General features: G+C 36.4%; 1 long non-coding RNA gene across 3 annotated transcripts in view; it reads left to right on the top strand.

Moving 5' to 3' along the window:
- Positions 1-26,719, top strand: part of LOC115930782 (uncharacterized) — a 147,874-nt gene that overhangs the window by 3,188 nt on the left and 117,967 nt on the right. Inside the window, exons 2-4 of one of the 3 annotated variants that reach the window (XR_010129658.1) lie at positions 18,302-18,373; positions 19,155-19,272; positions 21,904-22,009. This is a non-coding gene — a long non-coding RNA (uncharacterized lncRNA). Of the gene's footprint in view, positions 1-5,513; positions 7,529-18,301; positions 18,374-19,154; positions 19,273-20,688; positions 20,878-21,903; positions 22,010-26,719 lie in introns of those variants that run through there. The other 2 variants (XR_010129659.1, XR_010129660.1) reach the window with 2 other exon arrangements.

The raw sequence follows: 26,719 nt of genomic DNA, 5'->3' as shown, positions 1-26,719 counted from the left end.
TTTCACAGCTTCTTTCAGGCTTTTTGAAGGGCTTTTCTTCCATGGTCTGTGCTTAAATGTTTTTACTCTCCAAAGCTCCATCCTTAGCTCTTTGCCTGTTTGGATCAGTTTCCAGTCTTACCATTTATAAAGTAGGGTAATGGAGCAGAATAGAGACAAGACACATTGTTAATTCATAAATTTTTGTTGGCAATATTTATGTAATTGGAATGTCAAAACTAGAGCATTAGAAGCTCTGTCTATAAACTCAAGCATATTGCAGTCAGTCACAGTGATCTGATGATACTATAAGACTTAATACATTTCTGTACAAGTTATGTAAAATATAAAATTTGGCAGAAACTTCAAAACTTGAACTTTCATATTTAATGCTCTAGTTGAAACCCAAACAAAAAATTTTTCTTTAATATTAAAATTTGAACTTACACCACTTACATATGCTAACTGAGGAGGGCAAGTATGCACTGTCCTTTAAAAGATCAATATTAAGTAGAAGAATTAAGGTAGGATTACATTTTTAAAGAAAAGGTTAGAGCCAGATAACTTTGTCCTCAGAAAGAACTTGTCACAATAAATTCCTGTTTTTTATGTTTTTCTTCTCTTCTTGGTTTTTGAGTTAGTTCCTCTCCTGTTGGTGTCTCACTTATTAAGGTAATGGTCACATGGCTTGTCGATATATTTTTAGAGTGTAGCATTGTTATAAAAAATAGTAAAAACTTGTTTTTGCTTGCTTTCATTGTTACTTGCCACAGAGCTTTTTTTTTAATTAGTATCTTCTGTGTACATGTCAATGTGATTTATAGATATTTAGACATTAACTGTTCAAATCCTTAGGTGAAATATTAGTATTTCTGTCTTACAGACAGTGAAATTGAGGTTTGATGATGTTAATTAACTTGAAAAATCACATCAATACTAAGTGGCAGAAGTAGAATTTGAACTCAGGTTTCTGACTTTAAATTAGGACTCTTAACTCTTAAAAGACTCAACTCTTAAAGTGACAATTACACTGGCAAGAATATTTAACACATGCAGAATGTTAGTCTGAATCAACAGTATTGTGTATGTGGAATTGTGTAATTATACATGTCTTATAAAACTATCATAATTAATGATAATAATAGGCTTTATAATTATAATTTACTAACCTAAGTTATATAATATAAATATGGAGTTACTATTTGATTAGCAAAAATGTTAATTCCAGTTGTCTTTGCTTGCTCCTTTTTATGGTGTTGGAATTTTGCAAGGCTCTGTTTTAGATACACTTAGCTTTTTTTAAATTTTTAAAATTGATACCTAATAATTATACATATTTATTAGGTACATGTGATATTTTGATACATGCATATAATGTGTAATAATCAAATTAGGGCAATCAGGGTATTTATCACCTCTTTTATTATTTATTTGTGTTGGGAACATTCCAAATCTCTTCTAGCTATGTTGAAATAAAGAATTAATTATTGTTAACTATACTCACCATAGGATGGTATCAAACACTAGAACTATTCCTTCTAGCTGTATTGTTGTACTCATTAACCAATCTCTCTTTATCCTTCCTCCTTTTTACCTTTCCCAGCCTTTGGTAACCATCATTCTACTCTACTTCCATGAGATAAGCTTTTTTAGCTCCCACATTTAGTAAGAACATGCAATATTTGCCTTTCTGTGCCTGGCTTATTTCACTTAACATGTCCTCCAGTTCCATCCGTGTTGCTGCAAATTTCATTCTTTCTTAATGGCTAAATAATATTCCATTGTGTATATATACCACTTTTCTTTATCCATTCATCCTCTGATGGACACTTAGATTGATTCCGTATTGTGACTATTGTGAACAGTGCCACAATTAATGTGGGTATGCAGATATCTCTTCAATAAACTGATTTTCTTTCTTTTGGATAAACACCCAGGAGTGGGATTGCTGGATCATATGGTAGTTCTATTTTTAGTGCTTTGAGGAACTTTCATACTGTTTTCCATAGTGGCTGTACTAATATATATGCTACCAACAGTGTATAAGAGTTCTCTTTCCTCTGCATCCTTGCCAGCATCTGTTATTTTTTTCTTTTTAATAATAGACATTTTAACTGGGCTGAGATGATACCTCATTGTGGTTTTCCTTGATAATTAGTGATGTTGAGCATTTCTTCGTATGCATTTTGACCACTTAAATGTCTTTTGTGAAATATCTATTCAGCTAATTTGCTCACTTTTTAATTTTTTTCTTTGCTGTTGAGCTGTTTGGTTTCCTTATAAGTAATGGTTATTAATCCCTTGTCAGATGGATAGTTTGCAAATATTTCTTCCCATTCTGCAGGCTGTCTCTTCATTATGTTGATTGTTTCCTTTGCTGTGCAGAGCTTTTTAATTCAATGTAGTTCCATTTATCTATTTTTACTTTTGTTGCCTGTCCTTTTGAGGTCTTACCTCCCCAAAAATGTGCCTAGATGAATGTCTGAAAGTGTTTCCCCAATGTTTGCTGTCAGCAGTCTCCTGGTTTTAGGTATTACATTTAAGTCTTTAATCCATTTTCAGTTGACTTTTGTATATAGTGAGACATAGGGGTCTAGTTTCATTCTTCTGCATATGGATATCCAGTTTTCCCAGAACTATTTATTGAAAAAGATATTCTTTCCCCAATATATGTTCTTGGCACATTTATGAAAACGATTTGGCTATAAATATGTGGATTTATTTCTGAGTTCTGTATTCTGTTCCACTGGTTTATGTGTCTGTTTTTGTGTCAATACCATGCTGTTTTGATTATAATAGACGTAGTAAATATATCTTTTTAATTATACTTTAAGTTTTAGGGTACATGTGCACAATGTGCAGGTTTGTTACATATGTATAAATGTGCCATGTTGGTGTGACTTGTAGTATATTTGAAGTCAAGTAGTGTGATGCCTCCAGCTTTCTTCTTTTTGCTCAGGATTGCTTTGGCTATTTGGGGTCTTTTGTGGTTTCATACAAATTTTAGGAATGCTTTTTTCTATGTCTATGAAGGATGTCATTGGTATTTTCATAGGGATTGCATTGAATCTATAGATTTCTTGGAGTAGTATGGACATTTTAACAATATTAATTCTTCCAATCCATGAGCATGGGATATTTTCCCATTATTTGTCTCCTCTTCAGTTTCTTTCATCAGTGTTTTATAGTTTTTATTGTAGAGAACTTTCACTTCTTTGGTTAAATTAATTCCTAGATATTTAGGGTTTTTTTGGTATTATTATAAACGGGATTATAAGATGGATTTCTTGGTTTCTTTTTCAGATTGCTTGCTGCTGGTGTATATAAATGCCACTGAATTTTCATGTCGATTTTGTATCCTGCAACTTTACTGAATTTGTTTATCAGTTCTAAGAATTTTTTGGTAGAGTCTTTAAGTTTTCCTAAATACAAGATCATGTTGTCTGCAAACAAGGATAAGTTGATTTCTTCCTTTCCAGTTTGGATGCCCTCTGTTTTTTTCTCCTACCTAATTGCTCTGGCTAGGACTTCCAGTACTATATTGAATAGGAATTGTGAAAGTGGTCATCCTTGTTTTGTTCCAGAGCTTAGAGGAAAGCCTTTATTTTTCCCCATTCATTATGATGTTAGCTGTGGATTTGTCATATATGGCCTTTATTGTTTCTTCTATACCCAGTTATTGAGAGTTTTTATCATGAAGCAGTGTTGAATTTTATTGAGTACTTTTTTTAGCATCTATTGAAATGATCATGGCTCTTGTTCTTGATTCTGTTCATGTGATGTATCACTTTTATTGATTTGCATATGTTGAAGTATATGCATAGGAAGCTTTTATTCCTAGGGTGAACCCCACTTAATCATGATAAATAATCTTTTTAATGTGTTGTTAAATTTGGTTTGCTAGTATTTTGTTCAGGATTTTTACATCTATGTTCATCAGGCATATTGGCCTGTAGTTTTCTTTTTTTGTTGTGTTTCTGTCTGGTTTGGGTATCAGAGTAATGCTGGCCTCATAGAATGAGTTAGAGAGAATTCCTTCCTCTTCAATTTTTGGGAACAGTTTTAGAAGAATTGATGTTTATACTTCTTGAAAAGTGTGGTTGAATTTGGCAGTGAAGCTGTCTGGTCCTGGACTTTTCTTTGTTGAGAAATTTGTTATTACTGATTGAATCTCATTAATCATTATTGGTCTGTTCAAATTTTCTTTTTTTTTTTCCTGATTCAATATTGGTAGGTTGTATGTTTCCGGGAATTTATCTGTTTCCTCTAGGTTTTCCAATTTGTTGGCATACAGTTGTTCATTATGATCTCTAATAATCCTTTGTATGTATCTGTGGAATCAGTAATCAGTTGTAATGTCTTTTTTTCATCCTTGATTTTAACTGGGGTCTTTTCTTAGTCTAACTAATGGCTTCTTGATTTTGTTTATCTTTCCAAAAAACCAAATTATCATTTCAATGATTATATATATATATAGTTTTATATATATAGTTATATATATAGTTTTATATATATAGTTATATATATAGTTTTATATATATAGTTATATATATAGTTATATGTATAGTTATATATATAGTTATATATATAGTTTCATGTCATTTTTCATTGATTATGTATATTATATATACTCAATGTCATTTTTTCATTGATTATATTATATATATAGTCTCAATGCCATTTCTTTCTGCTCTAATTTTTATTATTTCTTTTTTTCTACTAATTTTGGGTTTGGTTTGTTCTTGCTTTTCTAGTTTCTTGAAGTGCCTCATTAGATTGTTTATTTGGAGTCTTTCTACTTTTTTTGATGTAGGCCTTTATTGCTGTAACTTTACCTCTTAGAACTACTTTTGCCATATTCTATAGATTTTCATACATTGTTTATTCATTTTTTTCTCAACAAATTTCTTATTTTCTTCATTGACCTATTCATTGTTGAGGAGCATGTTGTTTAATTTCCATGATTTTGTGCAATTTCTATTGTTCCTTCTATTATTAATTTCTAGTTTTAATCCATTGTTGGAAAGATATTTGATATGATTTTGATTTTTAAAAATTTGTAAAGACTTGTTTTGTTCTTTGAAAGTTTAGTTGAATTTGTCAGTGAAGCCATCTGTCCTGGACTTTTCTTTGCTGGGAAAGTTTTTATTGCTGATTTAATCTCATTACTCATTAATTGACTGTTCAGGTTTTCTGTCTTCCTGATTCAATTTTGGTAAGTTGTATGTGTCCAGGAACTTACATATTTCGTCTAGGTTTTCTAGTTTGTTAGTGTATAGTTCATAATAGTCTCTGGTGAACATTTGTAATTTTGTGATATTAGTTGTAATGTCTCCTTTTTCATTTCTGATTTTACTTCGGTCTTTTTTCTTTTTTTCCTTGGTTAGTCTAGCAAGTGTTTTATTGATTTTGCTTATCTTTTCAAAAAACAACTTTTCATTTCATTGATCCTTTGTAACATTGTTTTAGTCTATATTTCATTTAGTTGTGCTCTGATCTTTACTATTTCTTTCTTTCTGCTGATTTGGGGTTTGGTTTGTTCTTACTTTTTAGTTCCCTGAGGTGCATTTTAGGATTATTTGAGATCTTTCTGTTTTTTTTTTTTTTGATGTAAGTGTTTATTGCTGTGAACTTATTTCTTATCACTGCTTTTGCTATATCCCACAGATCTTGGTATTTTTTGTTTCACTTTTCATTTGTTTGAAGAAATTTTTTATCTCATGTTAATTTCTTTCGTGACCCAGTGGTCATTCAGGAGCATGTTGTTCAGTTTCCATGTATTTGTACAGTTTCCCAAGTTCCTCTTGTTATTGATTTCTAGTTTTATTCCTTTGTAGTCTGAAAATATACTTGATATGATTTTAGTTTTTAAAAATTTATTAAGACTTGTTTTTTATCCTAACATGATCCATCCTGGAGAATGTTTCTCGTGCTGATGAGAAGAATGTGTATTCTGTAGCTATTGGATGGAATGTTCTGTAAATGTCTTTTAGGTCCATTTGATCTAGAGTGTAGCTTAACTCTGATGTTTATTGACTTTCTGTCTGCATGATCTGTCCATTGCTGAAGGTGGCATGTTTAAGCTCCCCACTATATTGTATTGCAGCGAATCTCCCTTTTAAATGTATTAATATTTGACTTATATATTTGGATGCTCTGGTGTTGGGTGCATATATATTTCAGCAAAACATCATCCTTTGTATTAAGTTAACATTAATTTGGATTTTAGAGTTTATATGGTTTTGTTTTTATCTTTTATGTAAGTTAATTTTGGTTCTTCAGTTGTGTAAAAATTACAAGGGAAATGAATTTATATATAACTAGTTAAAACTGACACATACAGGACACACATTACAATAAAAACAATTTAAGTCAATCCTGAAAATGTATGCAAAAATATTTTCATTGGAAGGGTTAACATAATAATTGTATTTGAGAAGCACCACTTTTTACTATTATCAGTAACCGTCTGTTTAAAAATTCACCAAAGTACCCTATTGCATATATTCTTTATATTCAGTCCAAACAGCCCTTCCAATCCACACCCAAAATCATCTTAGTTTTTTCCTTCCTTTCATCTACTTCCCCTCTGCTGAAGCCCCTGGATCTTCTCCCCTGTGCCCTCAGGAACTCCTACTCCTCCATAAAGACCCAGCTCAAGTGCTACTTCCTCTGTGAAGTCTTTCTGGAATCCCCACAGGATTTAATGCGCCCACAATGTATCACTCAGGGCCTTGCAGGAAACACACCACACATTCCAATGGGTAGTTGAAGGACATTACTAGAAAAGCATTGTGACTTCTGAGAAACAGATACGGGTTGTGGAAGAAGCTGAGGACACACTCAGTATCCCACCTCACACTTTTCCTTTCCTTTTATCTGCTACCAGGGTCCCCATTGGCTGAACCTAACTAGAAGGCAAAGGGCAAAGAAATCGTGATGTTTAATTTTATGTGTCAACTTGACTGGGCTAAGGGAGTCCCGCATAGCTGGTAAAACATTATTTCTCACTGTTTTACCAGAAACAGAATAAGAATGTTTCTGGAAAAGATGAGTATTTGAATCCGTAAACTGAATAGAAAAGGTCACCTTCACCAATGCAGCTGGGCATCATCCAATCTGTTGATGGCCACAATAGAACAAAAAGGCAGAGGAAGGAAGAATTTGCGTTCTGCTTGAGCTGGGACTTGCATCTTCTCTTGCCCTTGGACATTGCACTTCTGGTTCTTAGGCCTTCAGAACTTGGACTAGGACTTACTCTCAGAGTTCTTAGGCCTTCGTGTATGTGTGTGCATATATATATATTTATTTATTTATATTTATATATGAGAGAGAGAGAGGGATTATACATTGGTTTTTTCCATAAAAGTTATGCTGAGTTTGTCTGCCTTCCTGCCTTTTCTTCTACCTCCTCCACCTCTTCTTCTGCCTCTGCTACCTCTGAGACAGCAAGACCAGCTCTTCTTCTTCCTCTTCCTCCTCAGCCTACTCAACATGAAGGCAACAAGGATGAAGATCCTTATGATGATCCACTTCCACTTGATGAATAGTATGTTTTCTCTTCCTTATTTTATTTTATTTTATTATTTTTTTTTTAGGGAACAAAATATAATTATTTAATAATTAATATTAATCAGTAAAATCTTAATACATGTAACAACATGGTTGTATCTCAAAACATTAGGAGAAAAATGTTGAACAAAAGATTGCATAATTGTATTTACATAAAATTCTAGAAAGTCACAAAACAATAGAGACTGGAAGTAGACTGGAGTGGTGTGGTGCTGGGATGGAGGGAGGGGAGGGATCTAAGGCAAATTAGAAAAATCTGCTATGGTTTGGGACTGTGTCCACCCCGCTCCCTACATCTCATGTCAAATTGTAATTCTCAGTGTTGGAGGTGGGGTCTGGTGGGAGGTGATTGGACCATGGGGGGTAGAATGTCCCTCTTGCTGTTCTCATAATAGTGAGTGAGTTCTCACGAGATCTGGTTGTTTAAAATTGTGTAGTACCTCCCCCCATCTCTTTCTCCTGCCCCCGCCATGTAAGATATGCCTGGTCCCCTTTACCTTCTGCCATGACTGTAAGTTTCCTGAGGTCTCTCTAGCCAGGCTCCCTGTACAACCTGTGGAACCGTGAGTCAATTAAACCTCTTTCCTTTATAAATTACCCAGTCTCAGGTAGTTCTTTATAGCAATGTGAGAACAGACTAATACAAAAACTTTTTAAAAAAATTTATATATATGTGTTTTATATAATTGTATATAATTTATATAATTTTATATATAAATGTGTGTGTATATATATATATATACACATACTTTTTTTTCCACAGCCAATGTCATACTGAATGGACAAAAACTGGAAGCATTCCCTTTGAAAACTGGCACAAGACAGGGATGCCCTCTCTCAACACTCCTATTCAACATAGTGTTGGGAGTTCTGGCCAGGGCAATCAGGCAGGAGAAGGAAATAAAGGGCATTCAATTAGGAAAAGAGGAAGTCAAATTGTCCCTGTTTGCAGATGACATGATTATATATCTAGAAAACCCCATCATCTCAGCCCAAAATCTCCTTAAGCTGATAAGCAACTTCAGCAAAGTCTCAGGATAAAAAATCAATGTGCAAAAATCACAAGCATTCTTATACACCAATAACAGACAAACAGAGAGCCAAATCATGAGTGAACTCCCATTCACAGTTGCTTCAAAGAGAATAAGATACCTAGGTACCTAGGAATCCAACTTACAAGGGATGTGAAGGACCTCTTCAAGGAGTACTACAAACCACTGCTCAATGAAACAAAAGAGGATACAAATGGAAGAACATTCCATGCTGATGTGTAGGAAGAATCAATATCATCAAAATGGCCATACTGCCCAAGGTAATTTATAGATTCACTGCCATCCCCGTCAAGCTACCAGTGACTTTCTTCACAGAATTGGAAAAAACTACTTTAAAGTTCGTATGGAACCAAAAAAGAGCCCACATCGCCAAGTCAATCCTAAGCCAAAAGAACAAAGCTGGAGGCATCACGCTACCTGACTTCAAACTACACTGCAAGGCTACAGTAACCGAAACAGTATGGTACTGGTACCAAAATAGAGATATAGACCAATGGAACAGAACAGAGCCCTCAGAAATAATGCCGCATATCTACAACTATCTGATTTTGACAAACCTGAGAAAAACAAGCAATGGGGAAAGGATTCCCTTTTTAATAAATGGTGCTGGGAAAACTGGCTAGCCATATGTAGAAAGCTGAAACTGGGTCCCTTCCTTACACCTTATACAAAAATTAATTTAAGATGGATTAAAGACTTACATGTTAGAACTAAAACCATAGAAACCCTAGAAGAAAACCTAGGCAATACCATTCAGGACATAGGCATGGGCAAGGACTTCATGTCTAAAATCATTCTTAATTAAAACCTCTTTTATCTAAGCATAGCTACTCCTGTTCTCTTTTGATTTCCATTTGCATAAAGTACCTTTTTCCATCTCCTCACTTTCAGTCTGTGCATATCTTTATAGGTGAACTAAGTTTCTTATAGACAGCCTATAGTTTGGTCATTTAAAAAAATCCATTCAGCCACTCTATGTCATTTAATTTTAGAAATTAATTCATTTATATTAAAAGTTATTAATGATAGGTAAGGGTTTACTATTGGCATTTTGTTACTTGTTTTCTGGTTGTTTGGCAGAGTTTTCTCTCTCTTCTTGTTTACCTTTGTAGTTAAGTGTTTTTTTCCCATAGTATGTTTTGATTTTGTGCTATTTATTTGTAGTGTATTTATGATAGGTTTTTGCTTTTTGATTACCATAAGGCCTACAAAAACATCTTATGTTATTACAGGTTATCTTAAGCTGATAATGACTTAACTTCATAGCAAAGAAAAGAAAAATAACAACAATAACAAAAACAACAATAAAAAACTCTCTGCAGAGGGTTTAACACTATTCTTTAACACTATTTAACACTATTTTTTAACACTGTTTCCTCCCCACTTTTTGACTTTTTGATGTTTCAATTTTACATTTTTATATTGCCTATCTCTTAACCAATTGTTTTAGTTATTGTTTTAATAATTTTTTCTTTTAGTCTTTATTCTTAAAATATAAGTGACTGACTTACTTCAATTACAGTTGAAGTAAGTAGACAGTCTGAGTCCACTCATGGACACCTGTGATCCAGCACAGAAGAAAATCAAGGATCCTGCCATGGGCAGTCAAGACATTTAGAGTATTCTGAATTTGTCTGTTTTTTTTTTTTCTTTTAGCAGTGAGTTTAATAACTAGATGTTTTCTTGAACATTAACATCCATTTCTTTCAGATTGAAGAACTCCCTTTAGCATTTCCTGTAAGACAGGTCTGCTGTTAAGGAATTCTCTCAGCTTTTGTTTGTCTGGAAATTCTTTATCTCTTCTTCATGTTTGAAGGCTAACTTCGCTGGGTACAGAATTTTTGTTTGGCAATTCCTTTTTTCCTTTGTCACTTTGAATATAGCATCCTGTTCTCTCCTGGTCTGTAGAGTTTCTGCTGAGCATTCTGCTGAAAATTGTATTGGGGCTTCACTGAATATGATATATTTCTTTTCTTTTGCTGCTTTGAGTATTCTTGCTTTGTCTTTAATTTTTGCTAATTTAATTATGATATGTCTTGGGGATTTCCTCTTTGGGTTGAATTTGATTAGTGACTTCTGAGCATCTTGTACTTGGATGGCATCATCTTTCTCCAGATTTTGGAAACTTTCAGCCATTATTTCCTTAAATATGCTTTCTAGGCCCTTCTCTTTTTTGTCTCCTGGGAATTCTTGTTATATGGAGGTTAGTTCACTTGATGATGTCCCATAATTATTATAGGCCACTGATGGACTGTAACTAATTCATGGTCCTCTACCTCTGCTAGGTCCAGACTGACAATGAATATTGACAGAGACTTTCCCCTTGACCTAACTATAACTAGTCAGGCTCTTCTGAACCCAACTAGACCCCATTCTTGGGAATGTCCACAAGAGTCCAGTTTTAGCAAGAATCCTGTTAAATCAGTTTAGACAGAATCCTCCACCCTTAATATCTGATCACCTTCAGTATCTGACCAAATTCTTCTCTCTCACCATCTCCCAGGTAATATGGGATCACTGTGGCCTGTCTTCAGTAAGAATCTTGTTAGGTCAGCTTATCAAGAATTATCTTACCCTTGCAGTAGTTTTTAAACTACTGACCTTCCACATTCTTCTTCTTGGCTATAAATTTCCTCTTTTCTTTGTTGCATTAGGAATTGAGCTCCATCTCTCTCCCCACTACAAAAATCCCATTGCAGCAGTCCCTACACCTTTCAAGGTAGCCCTGAATAACACCTATCTTACCAGTTTAACAAGTGTTAGTGTATTCTTTTGCTTTAATAGTATCAAATGATTGTTTATGGCTTATTCCTGAGTATCCAAGATTAAATCTTTGCCTTTCTGTCTTACCTGTTGATTCAGACCCTGAATGATCAGGAAGATCCTGACTGCTTAAGACTAGGCTTTGGTGAAACCCCGTCTCTACTAAAAACACAAAAAATTAGTCGGGTGTGACGGTGGGCTTCTGTAGTCCCAGCTACTCAGGAGGCTGAGGCAGGAGAATGGTGTGAACCTGGGAGGCAGAGCTTGCAGGGAACTGAGATGGCGCCACTGCACTCTAGCCTGGACGACAGAGTGAGACTCTGCCTCAAAAAAAAAAAAAAAAAAAAAAGGACTATGCTTATTTGTGCTTTTATGTGCTTTTATCTCCAGATTTCAATGGACTGAAATCAAGGTTGAATGGTCTATTGTTTTTCAGACTATCCACAGCTGTATCAGCACTTCCACAGCTGCCATGTTTACAACTATAACCTGATCCTTGCACCATTACTATCACTCTGTATATGATTAGACCCAAATTCACCTTGGGTTTGACTTGTCTGGCTTCTGAGTGTGTTATCTATCTCCTGCTTGATTATGACTATGACTTGCTTGTCACTGGAGGGAACTTCCTCTGTCCATTGTTTTACTGATCATCACTTCTCATGACTGGACCCAAACTGTCCATGAATTTATGTCTGGCTAGGAAAAGACATGGATTGTCTAGAGCTGTCTCATATCTATTCATGGGCCATCTATCTGCCTTTTTCTAGTGTTGGATCCTGATTGTTCATATATAGATTCAGACTAACCATTAGTGGATGTTTGTCTGTGATAAGACCTAGTGTTTAGTGTTTATAGAAATATCTCTTATCAACCAACTGTCCATGGGTTGATTCTATCTCTGTGTCTCCAGATTGTATTTTATGGCCACTGACCTAATTGTAACTTCATCCTTGATGTCTGCTTATTTTGGGTCCAGAATATATTAATAGTGCTCATCTGTGAATTGACCCTGAAGGTCTAGTGCTGCCTTTTGATTGTCTATAGTGAACCAATTTCTTTTCCTTATGTTGAACACAGATTCTTCTTGGAAGACTAGATTGCCTATGAGTAGATGTCCATCCTTGATGAGTTTCTGGCTTACCTTTTGACTGCCCATGGCTAGAGCTATCTCTTTTTTTTTTTTTTTGCTGGATCCAGACTGCCTATGCCTATACATAACTTGACCATAGGAGAAGGGTAACTGTCTATCCCAGCCTCCTAACTATGCTTCATTACTGGAAAGAATAAATTTAGATCTCTGCTGTTTATGCTGGATGTAGACTATACAGGTGATGATTATCTATGAAAAGATCATGAATGTCCAGAGCTCTCTCCTTATTGACTGTAGCTGGATCCATGTCTTCTTGTATTGGGTCCAGATTTTCCATGTGTAGACCCAGACTGTCCATAAATCGATGTCTGTCCTGAGCATCTAATGCTATCTTGTGATTATCTGTGGTGAGAGCCTTGTTTTCCTATTTTATCAGATTTCTGTTGTTTGTGGCCATACCCAGGCTATTCATGGGTTCATGCTGACTGTCTGAGTTTTCTGATTGTCTTTCAATATCATTAGATTGACTATACCTAGGCACCTTGGTCCATTTGTACTGATTCCAGACTCTGTAGGTGATGATTGGTTATGAGATGACTTGGCGCTCTCTCCTGACTGTCCATTGAATTCATGCAAACTGTCAATGACTGGTTATTTGGCCTTGCTGAGATACTGACTATCTGGAGCTTCTTCCTGTTTGACCATGACTAGGGTTTTGTTTTCCTCTTTTGCTGGATCGGTATTGCCTATGACCATATTTAGACTGGTCATGGGTAGATACTGACTGTTCTTTTGAATCTCTTGATTGTCCCTCACTGTCACTGGACTAACTATAGTTAGAACTCCTGGCATACAGATGGCATGTCAAAGAACTAGAATGAGACTCCCTATGGAAGAATGTGTAGATATATAAGAAAAAAAGCAACAGATAGAACTCTGGAGACTTTCAGTCTTTAGAAGTCAAGCAGAGGAGGCAAAGCCAGTCAAGTAGATGCAGAAGTAGTGGCCAGTAAGGTAGGAGGGAATCTAGGAACGTATAGTGTCATGGGAGCCAAGAGAAAGAAGGAAGGAGAGGTTAGCTAAATGCTGAATGCTGCCAGGATACTAAGCAATTGAAATGACCATTGAACTTAGCCATATGGATGTTGCTTAGTGGCTTATTTGGCATTTGAGATGTTTATAGGCATTTCAAACTTGATGTGACTAAAACAGAGCTCCTGATTTCTCCATCATCAAACTATAGTGCACCTGTTGTTCTTCATCCAAATAATCATAAAAAGTATCATCGTCAACCAGCTTGGTCAGACTAAAACATCGAGTCATCTTTAATTTCTCTTTTCCTCATCTTGTATGTACAGTCCATCAGCAAGCGCTGTCAGTTTTCTCTCAAAAAAGTTTTATTTTCTTTTTGAGACAGGGTCTCATTTTGTCACCCAGGCTGGAGTGTGGTGGCACGATCTTGGCTCACTGGAACCTCTGTCTTCCAGGCTCAAGCGATCCTCCCACCTCAACCTCCCAAGTAGCTGAGACCACAGGTGCACGCCACCATGCCTGGCTAATTTTTGTATTTTTGGTAGAGACGGGGCTTTGCTATGTTGGCCAGGCTTGTTTTGAACTCCTAAGCTCAGGCCATCCACCCACCTTGGCCTTCCAAAGTGGTGGGATTACAGGCATGAGCCACCACACCCAGCCTCAAAATATTCTTAATCCATCTTTATTTCTATCTTTACTGCTAACAATCTAGTTCATGTTGCCATCATCTCAGCTATATTATTGCAACTAGTCTCTGCTCTTTCTTCTTGCTTCATCCCACAATCTCCTATCCACACAACAACCAGCATGAAGTTTTTAAAAATGTAAATCAGTGTTACTTTCCTGCTTAAAACACTCGAAGAACTTCTTATTATTCTTAGGATCTTAGATAAACTTTTTACTATTATTCTTTTTGTGATTTGACCCTCATCTGCCTCTCTGATCTCATTTTGTCCCTCCCTTCTCCTTCTTCACCATGCTGTGGACTCACTGACCTTTCAGTTCAGAAGAATATGGTGTCTATTCTGCCTGTTCTTTTCTAAAGACCCTGTGCTCTGACTTGTTTGTTGATCTCTTTTTCTCTATATAGCTGGTGTCTGTATTTCTGGTTTCTGTTCAGATGATTTCTCCTATGAGTAACTTTCCTTCCTGTCTCTGGTACATTTATTTTCTTTATGTCATTTTATTACTGTTTGAAATTTGATTAGTTTCTGTTTCCCCCTCCAGAATGTGTAAGCTATTTGAGAGTGATGATTTTGTCTGTTTACTACTGTAAACTCAGAATCTAGAATAGGGCCTTGCTCATGGTTGGCAGGCACTTATCGATTATTGTTGTATGAATAAACAAATAAGTGTTTCCATCTGTGTAAAGTATCCTTCCTTCATTTTTCTTTAGCACATTGTTCACATTGTTTTCTTTGCATGCCTAGCACTCATTCTACATATAGCATGTAGTGTAGTGAATTACAGTTGACATTTTATGGGATTGTCTCATATGATAAGTGATCTTTGTCAGGCGAGGCCAGTGATTACAGCTTATTCATGTTAGTATCCGTGTCATGTGTCAAAGTACCTACTCAGCAGTAGGACTCAGTTACATGAATCAATGGATGAATCATTCCATTAGAATTCAACCATCATGAATTCAGAAAATAGAGAATCAGAGGTTTGGTTTCCTGAAATCAGCTTCTGTCCTACTAATATTGATCTAACTGATCTTACTGATCCTGTCTAAATTATCGTATATCGAAAAGGATGCAGGATATAAGCATCCTCTGCATCTAAAGATTCAACAAGATGTATGACTCATCCAGTCCGCAGTAAGAGCTGCATGATATTTAGATAAAGCCCTCTGAAAATAGTGGAGACAGTCAATAATGCTGTCTTTCTTTCAGCCTACCATGTCTTAGGGCTGTACAATGCAGCAATGCAAAGAGTACTGAGTAATCTCAGAGAAAGCACATTTCAGTCTTCAATTTCTTTCTCTATTAGAGAATCTTATGGTTGCAGGGGACCTAAAATAACTTTTTAAGAAATCCAAGCATCCGGTAGTGTTTTGCAGAGTACGTCCCTAGATTTCCACTTTGGTTAACAATAAGTAGGAATAGTTGGATGGGTTCTCTCTTACCCAGTTCACCAACATACATGTAAGGATGTCGATTGAAGGAGTGGCAGGATACTAAAGGTCAGGAGAGTGGCCTTTTATACCAGCTAAAGGTCCCTGCTCAGGAGAAGCCCCCTTTTGTGAATGGTCTGATTCATCACATTCTGATCCACCCATATCTCCACTTTTCTTTCTCTACTGTTTATTTCCTAACTTTTTCAAGTACTAGTTTCTGCTTATATTAGCAGCTTCCAGATTTAGGTTGACATTTGTCCTGGCTAGCATAAATTTTACAGAAGGATCTCTTTGGAAATAATAGCCTCCTTGTGTACATCTGTCATTATTTATACTTTGTTTTATTTCCCATATTGACCTAACAAAGGCTTGAGGCATATATGCTGAAAAGCAATGATCCTTGAGCTGAGGTAGTAGAATACGCATGTGTACGAGGGATCTGAAATCCAAAATAGGTGAAGAGTTTCGGAGAGTTCCCAGCTAGGATTTAATCTCACCTAGTTTGTTACTGTGAATTCCATATGTGAGTATTATAGAAATTTGCCTGGGAGTTAATGCACTACTAACTGTGATCTTTGATATATTGTTATAAATGGAAATGAGAGAACATTGGAGGTTGGCAGATTTAGTTGTATTATCCCAAATTGAAAAGTGAGGTCTACTTTTCTCTTTTTGTCATGGTTATTAACCTGGAATATCAGACATATGCTGCACACTCTGCCTTTGTGAACCTTGAGACAGTATGTTTACTTCTATAGTAGCACCACTAACTCTGTGCAAGAGACTCTCATAGAGATTCTCACTAACTCTGTGCAGGAGATTCTCAACCCTGGACTTTTTGTTTCTAGTCCTTTGTATCTCACTGCATTTATAATCTCGCCACGTGGATACTTAGATATCCCTGTCATCTCATACTGGACCCATTATAATCTTTCCCCCAGGTGTGTCTTTTCTTCTATTGTCTCCTGTCACATATCAGTGACATTCTTTTGTGTCTCAGACTAAGGACTCTATAGTCATTCTTCATTTCTTCCCTTTCTTCACCTTCACACTCACATGACCACCACATTCTGTCAGTTTTACCACAGATTTATCTCCTGGATCTAAGCTTCCTCTCTGTCCTTGGCATGGCTTGTTTTATTCTGGCCCTGGCTACCTTGTATCTGGATTATTTCCAGAATCTTCTTAATTAGTCTTTCTCTACCATCAAGATATCTTCATACCAGTCCTTCTACATTGCTGCAAGATTCATATTCCTATAAACAAATATTATCATAACATTTTCTTGCCTTAAAGCTCCTGGTAGCTCTCCTTTGTCTATAATAAATTCCAAATTTCTTACCTTGGCATGCAAGCCTCCTGAAAATCAGGCATGAAACTTCACTTTTTTAGCCTTCTCTACTACCACTTGTCTTTTATGGGATTGTTCCTTTGAATGTTAACAACAATCCTTGATCATTTCTTATCTAATTAATGTCTTTGCACATACTATTTTCTCTGCCATTTTTCTTCTCCACCAGACAAGCTCTCTTACAAATCCTATAAGATCTGCCTGGAAATGTCATCTCCTTTATGATGCTTTCTGTGACATTCTCTGCAGTTTAAGCAATTCCTTCTAGTGAAGTTAGTTGCATTGAAGTAGGGCCATCCCATAGCTCCTGTCACATTGTGTTACAATCGTTTGTTCATTTGCCTGTCGGTTACCCATCCCTATCACCTGGCCCCCATCTCTATGCCAATAGATATGGTTAATAGATATTTTGCAAGCAATAATCTCTAGTGGTTTGGGACCTTTAGGGAAGGCATAGATGGTCCTCCTCTTGGAGCCACAATGTACATTAGCCTATTAAATGCTCTGACTCTGAGAAGCTCTGTAGAACCCAAGACCCTGTCTGTAACCAGGGTTTCCCAAATATTTCTAATCAGGGAACTCTTCTTTTGAAGAACATCTATTATTAATCAAGGAATTCAGTAAGGGAACTGTTGTTCTGTATCAAATACTCTCTGAAGCATTAAAAATGATAGACAAAAAGCCATGTTTTTGCTTCATTGTCAGCATTAGCATCTTTATCTCTCTTTATTTCTTCTCTTTTCCAGAGGATTTTATCACTTTATCATTCCAGCCACCTAGCTGAAAATGTATGATATGGGTAATGCCCTCAGGGGACTGGTACCCTGGTTTCTGTCCTTACAATGGATAGGCTTCCAAATCTTACTGAATCGTGGGTTGCTAACACAGCTTGCAGGGTGGTTAGCTATTATGTTGAAAGGCAATTTCTTTGAATGAATGTAGATCACCATTTTAATCAGTGACTTGAATGACAATGTGAATTGATGGCAAATATGTTATGTATAAGATTCAGGATGCATGAAGAAGATTTTATAGGCTGGAATGAAATGGTGGGAAAATCTAGAAGAAATAATTTTAACAATTGTATAAAAAAGTATCCTGAGCTGTGAACCTCTTTATAACTAGAATAATCAGTGAAGTACAGTTCCAGAAGTCCTTCAAGTGTGGACTTGTGTCAGCAGTTATGCGCTTTTATGTTGAAGCCATAGATTTCTCAATCAATGCTGAGCTTGTGGTGGTGAAGACTGGTTCAGTGTCTCCATCAGCATTTTAATACTTTTATTGGTGTGACCTGCTTTTATAATTTCCTATAGTTTTCCAGGAATTCATCTCTATTTTAGGATTGCCCAAACAACTTTGGACAAAATCCTCCAAGGCTGGATCAGACATGTTAAATGGCATTCCCAGTAGTGGTAAGCATATCAGTGAAATTATGTGGAACACATACTTTTTGAGTTTTGACTGCTTCAGGGTGAATTTTTTTCTTCTCTGGCATACTTTTTAAGGGGTTAGGAGGTAGTCTTTGCTCTCTCCCTTTCTTCAGAATTTTTGATCTACATACCCTGGAATCAAACTCTTTTCCCCACTTTTTACTGTTTTTTTATTGGAACCCATTAGTACTCATGCAAAGTGTACTCCTGTCAGTTAAAATAACTATCACTGAATTATGCATCATTCATTTGTAGTGTGGGTATATTTCAACTAATATTTGTATTCTTCTTATGCAATTTTTATTTTTTAAAAAAACCTTTTAAGGTAAGTATATATGATTGGGTTGACTTAAATAACACAATGGTTGTATGCTTCTTGAGTAGACCAGGTCACAAACTAGCCTGCAACTATGTCAGCTTCAAAGGTTTTGGAGTCTGGCTCACTTGAGTTTGCCTCCTGGTGCTTCCATTTACTGTTGTATGACCTTGGGTAAATTACTTAGCCTTTCTGAGTCTGTTTCCTCATCATCAAAGTAAGGATGACAATGCCTATTTTAAAGGGCTGTTGAAGTATTAAGTAAGCTAATTATGTCAATTATACAGCACATTGTGTAACATTTTAGTTACATTAAAACTCAGCTATTATATAATTATCACAGTTTAGTTGTTATTCTAATATTGGCTATATTAATTGTGTGAACTTTTGTACTTGTATGTATTTCCACTACATTCTGGGAATGTAAATGTCTTTTTCTTTTTCCAGGATTTTTCCTCTTAGGATTTATTTCCCTGGAGACCTCATGAAGAATGATGTGGGTTCTATAGGGTACAGTGTGATCTGGGTCCTGCCTAATCTCCTTTCTAAACTTCAGAAAATCATGGTAGGTTTTCATGTCTTATAGATAAAGCAGAACTTCAGAGAAATTGTGACTTAAGAGTAGAGTTCCTTCAAATATTGTCTTTTGCTTTTTGATTTCCTCTGTATTTTTACACCCGATGAATGAGAACCTTATTGGAAAAATGTAGCAAAAGTGCCAGGAACATGGTAAGAAGAAAGTAGTTAGGGGAATGGGATAGGGATGGGGGCAAATAGTGCTACTAAATGGTTAAAAAATGCATTTATCTCTTTCTCTTTTTGTACCCAGCTGACTTCAGGTGTACTATGTTCTGTGCTCTCTCTCCCTCAAATGAAATATAGTCTTCTATCTAATGTCACATTGTAAATATTAATATTTAATGTGACTTTGTTTGGGAGGCTTAGTTAGGGGCTTAGCCAGGATTTTGGCTAGCTTGAGCCTAGGGCTTGGAGCCTCCTCTGTAGCTTGAACACTAATGTTCCTTTTTTTCTGGCTACACTCTCTGGCAATACTCTCTGGTTCCTTTCTTTCTGGCTACACTCTCTTCCTTTTCTATCAAGACTTTCAGATGTCAAGGTTCCCAAGCTCAATTCCTAGATGCCTTTTCTTCTCTTAAGCTTTCTCACCACGCTGGACTCTTCCCTTTCACTCCTAAAATTATTTCATGATCTTGCTGGGTTAGTCTTTACTTTGTGCTCTAAACTTTCTGGCATCTTGAGGTCTTCAGCATTCAGGCACTAAAGCCTAATTTTGACATGTGGAACTGAAAACAGAAAGTAATTATCAAAGAGTCCTCAAATGGTTAGAGGATGTATAGGAGAGTGAAGCATGGGAAAAAATACAAGTCAGCCTTTGGAGGGGATGGACAGTAGGACAGGGAGAGTAGGGAAGAAGCATAAGGTATTCTACTTCTGACTGGCTGTCTGCATCCTAATCTGTTTTTTTCTGAGTTTTTCATTGAAGTAATATATATATAATACTTGATATATGTATGTATATATGTATATATACAGAAAAGTGTACAAATCAGAAGTGTACAGATTGGTTAATTGTCTCAAACTGAACCATCCATGTAACCAACTCCCAGATTAAAAAAACGTAATGTTACTAGCACCCCCAGAAGCCCCCACCTCTTTTTCCATCCAGGCACTCCCCACTGTCTCAAAGAGTAATAATTATCTTGACTTCTAACATCATAAATTAGTTTTACCTATTTTTGGGTTTTATATAAAAGGAATCATACAGTGCTTTTATATCTGGCTTCTTTCACCTAACACCCATGTTTATGCATGTAGCCACTTTTCATTAATTCTCATTGTTCTATTGTATTACATTATATGAGTGTGGTACAAATGATATGTTCTTTCTCCTAGTGATGGCTATATGAGTAATTTCCAGTTTTTGACTAGTAAAAATAGTGTTGCTATGTACATTGTTTTATGTGTCTTTTGGTTAACATGTGTATGCATGTCTGTTCCCTTCTCTTTCTAGTGTGCTGACAGCTTTTAATCACAGTTCAGTAATGAATTTAGTTATAACAATGAATATTTATTTGGTTATCAGCAAGTGGCTTATTGAGTATATTTCCAAGTGAATACGTGGAAAGTGTGAGGCTAAGGCAGAGAAGCAGTAAGTCATAATATTAACCATTGGTTATTTATCAGTGTTGTTAATATTAACCATTGACTGTTTATCAATGTTGTTAATATTCTTGCAAATCCAGTCATTTGAACTCCTGACAACAGAGATCATGTCAATAAGTTCAAGTTTCTGAGTCCTGGAGGCCAGAGAATGGAGATAGTCTATATTCCTAACTAGAAATCTCTTCATCATCCATGTATCAAATAAGGATGCAATATTGTGTAGTGGACAGGAATAGAAGCTTTGGCATTTTACTGCCTGGGAATAAAATCTGGTACTATTGGGAAAGATTACTTTATTATGCTTTAATTTTCTCGTCTCTAAAATATACATAGTAACAATATCTACCTCAACATTATTAGAAGATTAAATTAGTTAATCCATGTAAAATCCTCAGTAGAATACTTGGCATATAGTAAATAATCAACATTATATAAAACTCTATAGTGGAATATGCTACAAGGTGTACAGTAGCAGTTTTAGGTTCCAGAATTATAAATCTAGGCCTGTAGTTTTTAATTCTTTGGAGAATTGTGGCCAGCTTTTATAAAATTAAGACACCTGAAAAAGCAAGAAATTTTAGCTCAGAAATTAAAAAAAAACCTTTAGCTGAATCTCAAATGAAATAAGTGTATGTGCTCCTTCCAGCTTGGGAAATGGTGGGCTTGGTCAGTATTAGTTTAATCGTATTTTTTCTCTCATTTTCTTCTATATTCATCCAAGAAGCTTGGGTACTTATAAAATGCCTAATGCCAAAGAATAAAGTTTAATTTTGGAATGAGCTAAAATTCTCTTTGGAAATAGCTGCAGTTTACATAAATAAAATAAGTACTTGAATTCAGTGCAGTGCCCTGGGAGATGGCAAGCTCTTAAGCACTTTATGCTCTGTGGGATCCTGAGGTAAATCTAGGAGCTTTATTCTCAAGGATATTACTGACTCATCCCCAGTTGACTTTGTTCCAAATTGGGTATTGAGTCTCAGTATCTTATAGTTTACTGTTTTTTTCTTTGTAGTACCTTGGAGTTGTGGAGGCATGTTTATAAGCAGATCTGAGTTTTGCCACACTGGAATTTATTTATTCATTGAACAAATATTTAATACCTACTACAATTCTTAGCTGTAAGTATTTGAAATTTATGATATGAGTTTGACACGATTCCTGGTTTGGTTGCCACTGGTGAAATTCTGATTTGTTTGAACTCTGTTTTGTCTACTTTGTTAGATATGTAGATTGGGACATTTTGTAATGTGTCTTGGTTCTGCTATTTTTATCTTGAAGAATATCCTTATCTTCATTCTTAACTTTTTCCCTCAAAGTCTCCCAGCCAGGTCATCTGCATAATATCTTCTTTTTTCTTTCCTTCAGTAAAAAACTGAGCTATATTTTCACCAGAAGAGGTGAAGTGAGAAGAGGGGTTGAAACTTCTGCTTTAGCCTCCTGAACATTCTTGGCTGTTCTAGGATGGTCAGGAGACCCAGCAGTGCTATCTATAGACTTCCCAATCCATGGTGTTTCTTCCTTCTCTCCAAGGGAAGTTTTTTGGTTGCTGTATAACAATCCCAAAACTTAGTGGTTAGAAATTCCAGTCATTCTACTACATTTCAGGATTCTATGGGTTAAGAATCTGGGGACAGCTCAGCTGGGTAAAACTTCTGGGTAAAACTTGGCTGGAGTCTGTAGCATTCAGCCGTGGGCTAGGCTGGACTTGACTCACATACTCAGAGCTCTGGCACGATGACTAGAAGGTTGGGCTTGACTGAGTATCTCTCCTTATCTGTATATTCAGGAATTCTCCACATGATCTCTCCAGCAGGGTAGTCAGAATTTTTACGTGGCAGCTTAGGGAACTGGGAAGGCTTAAAAATAAAGACCAACCAAATGAAAATAAGCAAATGGTATTTATTCAGAGTTTGCTATAGCAAAAGAGTCAGCTACTGTGACTTTAAAATCCCATTCCTCCATTCTGTCAATCCAGCTGTTTCAGGATGAAGGCGAACATGGTAAGACCAGTGAATTCCATGAGCATGAGCCCACTGCCACACTTCTTTAGCCGTAAAGTGAGTGCCTTGGTCGGAGGCAATGCTATATGTGACACTATGAGGATGGATAAGGCATTCTGTGAGTCCACAGATGGTAGTCTTGGCGGAAGCATTGCATGCAGGACAGGCAAACCCATATCCAGAGTGTCTGTTCTGGTGAGGAAAAACTGCTGCCCTTTCCATGATGACAGAGGTCCAATATAATCAACCTGCCACCAAGTAGCTGGCTGATAACCCCAAGGAATGGTGCCATATCGAGGGCACAGTGTTGGCAAATTGCTGCTGGCAAATTGGGCACTCAGCAGTGGCCATAGCTAGGTCAGCCTTGATGAGTGGAAGTTCATGTTGCTGAGCTCATGTGTAACCTCCATCTTTGCCACCATGGACACTTTGTTCATGGGCCCACTGGGCGATGACAGGGTGGCTGGGTAAAGAGTCTGAGTGGTGTCCATAGAACGAATCATCCTATCCACTTGATTATTAAAATTCTCCTCCACTGAGGTCGTCCTTTGGTGAGCACTCATATTAGATAGAAATATCTTCGCAGTTTTGACCACTCAGAGAGGTCCATCCACATACCTCTTCCCCAAATTTCTTTGTCACCAATTTTCCAATCATGCTTCTTCCAAGTCCCTGACCATCCAGCCAAACCATTGGCTATAGTCCATGAATCAGTATATATTCATACATCTGGCCATTTATCTTTCCAGGCAAAGTATACAACCAGGTGCACTGTTTGAAATTCTGCCCACTGGGAAGATTTTCCTTACCGCTGTCCTTCAGGATGCCCTAGAAAGGGCCTGCAGTGCTACAGCTGTGTCCACTCTCAGGTAGTGCCTGCATATTGTGCAGAGCCGTCTATAAACCAGGCCCTAGTCTTCGCTTTCTCTGTCAACTGATCATAGGGAGCTCCCCATGAGGCCATCAGTGCAGGCTGGGGGAGAGAAGGCAGGGTGGTAGGATTGGGGATGAGGAAACTTAAAATCATGGCAGAAGGGGAAGCAAACGCATCCTTCTTCACATGGCAGCAGTAAGGAAAAGAATGTTTGCTTCCCCTTCCACTGTGATTGTGAGTTTCCTGGGATCTCCCCAGCCATGCTGAACTGTGAGTCAATTAAACCACTTTCCTTTATAAATTATCCAGTCATGGGTATGTCTTTATTAGCAGCATAAGAATGGACTAATAAAACAGTAAATACTGCTCTGCTGTTTGCCTGGGTAGTGCAATGGTCTACCTAGTCTTCTTGCCTCTGGTCTCATCTCCTTCCTGTCTTGCTGCCAAAATATTTATCATGTGACTTCTGATTAAAACCCTTTATTTCCTACTCTCAGATGATAGAGACCTAACATCTTAGCATGGCTTATAAGCCTCCTTTTAATCTGGTTCTCATGTTTCTGGAATCATTTTTTGCCATGCCCCTCACACTCACCTCATATCTTGGCTATACCGAACTGCTACTATCAGTTTCTTGAGCCCACCTTTGTTTTTCTTTGGGATTTTGCACAAGTTGTTTAATTCCTCTGGAATACTTTCCTTCCCAAATCAAGCTGGCACATTTCCAGCCATTTCTAGAGTTTCCATGCCCATGTCTGTTAAACTCAGAAGTATTATTTGAGCCATCTCTTCCTTACCACTAAACATGGTTAGCTGGTACCACTATAATTTATACTACCACTGTATCTTAATAATATCTTTTTAAAATTACTTGTCACACTTTCCTCCCTGGTCAGTAAACTTCTGAAGGACAGATCTGTCTTTCCCATCTTTGTAAATTCATCTAGTGTAGAGCCTGACAATTAAATGCTCAATACTTTCCTTCTAATGAGAGAATGAAGTAATATTGCATCAAGAACCAGATATCCACATTATTTAGATTCTTATTAGTCTAAACCTTATTTTCAGCCTTCTATTTGAAGATATGTGGAAGTGTGTTTGGCACATAGCTAGAGCCCAGTCTCAGTCTTGTCCAGTCTTTCCTCACGTGATAGTGGATCAAGTCTTTGAAGGGAAAGAGCAATAAAAACTGATGGCAATGTGGCCCAACTAAGAGCTAGGGACTATGTTGCTCATTTTCATATGAAACTATTTAGGTTATTTGTTAAATTGTAAACCACAATCTTATTGCCAATAGCTGAGTCACTTTTGTAAGAGCATAGGTGATGATTGTAAAGTTTATTGTTTTAATACAATTTTATTTACAAAAGCAGATAACAAGCTGGATGGGCCTTTGGGCCATAGTTTGTCAACTCCTGTTCTAATCCATAAGCATGGTATATCTCTCCATTTATTTAGGACTTCTTAATTTCTTTTAGCAATATTTTGTACTTTTTGGTGTTGTGGTCTTATACATTTTTTGGTTAAATTTATTCCTAGGAATTTTATGTTTTTTAAATTGACACATAATATTTACATATTTATAGGGTATGTGTGATATTTTGTTACATGCATAAAATGCATAAAATGTGTAATTTTCAAGTCAGGGTATTTGGGGTAGCTATTGCCTTGAGTATTTATCATTTCTATGTTTTGGGGATGTTTTGAGTTCTGTCTCCTAGCTACTTTAAAATATATAATTCATTATTGCTAACTATAGTCACCCTACTCTGCTATCAAACATTAGAACTTATACATATATCTGTATATTTATACCCATTGACCAACCTCACTTCATTCCCCCTTTCATCCACGCTTTTTTCTCAGACTCTAGTATCTATCATTCTACTCTCTATCTTCATGAGGTCAATGTTTTTACCTCCTACATATGAGTGAGAACTCATATTTGTCTTTCTGTGTCTGGCTTATTTAATGTAACATAATGAAGTTTATTTCTACCCATCTTGCTGCAAATGACATTATTTCATTCATTTTTATAGCTGAATAGTATTTCCTTGTATATTTATAAGTCAGGTTTCTCCAGAGGAACAGAACCAATAGTATACAAACATATATACATATGTATATGTATATGTAGATGTATATTAGTATACATACATATATAAATACCTATATGTATATGTATGTATATATGTATATGTAGGTGTATATTATGTGTATATATGTATACATCTATACATATATGTATAATGTACACATATATACATATGTATATATGTGTGTATGCTATTGGTTTATTACAAAGCTATAGTAATCAAAACAGTATGGCACTGGTATAAAAACAGACACATAGACCAGTGGAACAAAATAGAGAATCTGAATATATATATATGCATGTATGTAATATATGTGTACATATATACATATATATTACTACATATACGTGTGTGTGTGTATGTGTGTGTATATATATATATATATATATATATATATATATAAAGATGTTTATTAGAAAGAATTAGCTTATATAATTACAAAAGCAAAGTCCCATGATAGGCCATTGGCAAGCTGGGGTTGAGAAAAGCTGCCAGTGTGGCACAGTTGAACTCCCAAAAGCCTCAAAACCAGGGAAGCTGACAGTGCAGCTCCCAGTCTGAGGCTACAGGCCTGAGAGCCCCCAGGCAACTGCTAGCACAAGTTCCAGTGTCCAAAGACTGAAGAAACTGGAGTCTGATGTCCAAGGGCAGGAGGCAAAAAGGTGACTTGCTCTGCAAGAGAGAGAGAAAGATAAAGCCAAGCAAGCTGAATATCCTCCTCTTCTGCCTGCTTTGTTCTAGACCCACCAGCAGCCAATTGGATGGTGTCTGCTCACATTAAAGGCAAGTCTTCCCTCCCAGTCTACCGTCATTCTCCTGTGGAAACACCATAACACACATACCCAGAAAAAATGCTTC

The sequence above is a fragment of the Gorilla gorilla genome, chromosome 1, assembly GCF_029281585.2.
Source record: "Gorilla gorilla gorilla isolate KB3781 chromosome 1, NHGRI_mGorGor1-v2.1_pri, whole genome shotgun sequence".
Taxonomy (NCBI): domain Eukaryota; kingdom Metazoa; phylum Chordata; class Mammalia; order Primates; family Hominidae; genus Gorilla; species Gorilla gorilla.
Note: the sequence above shows the minus strand (reverse complement) of the source record. Positions and strands in the feature narration are given on the sequence as shown.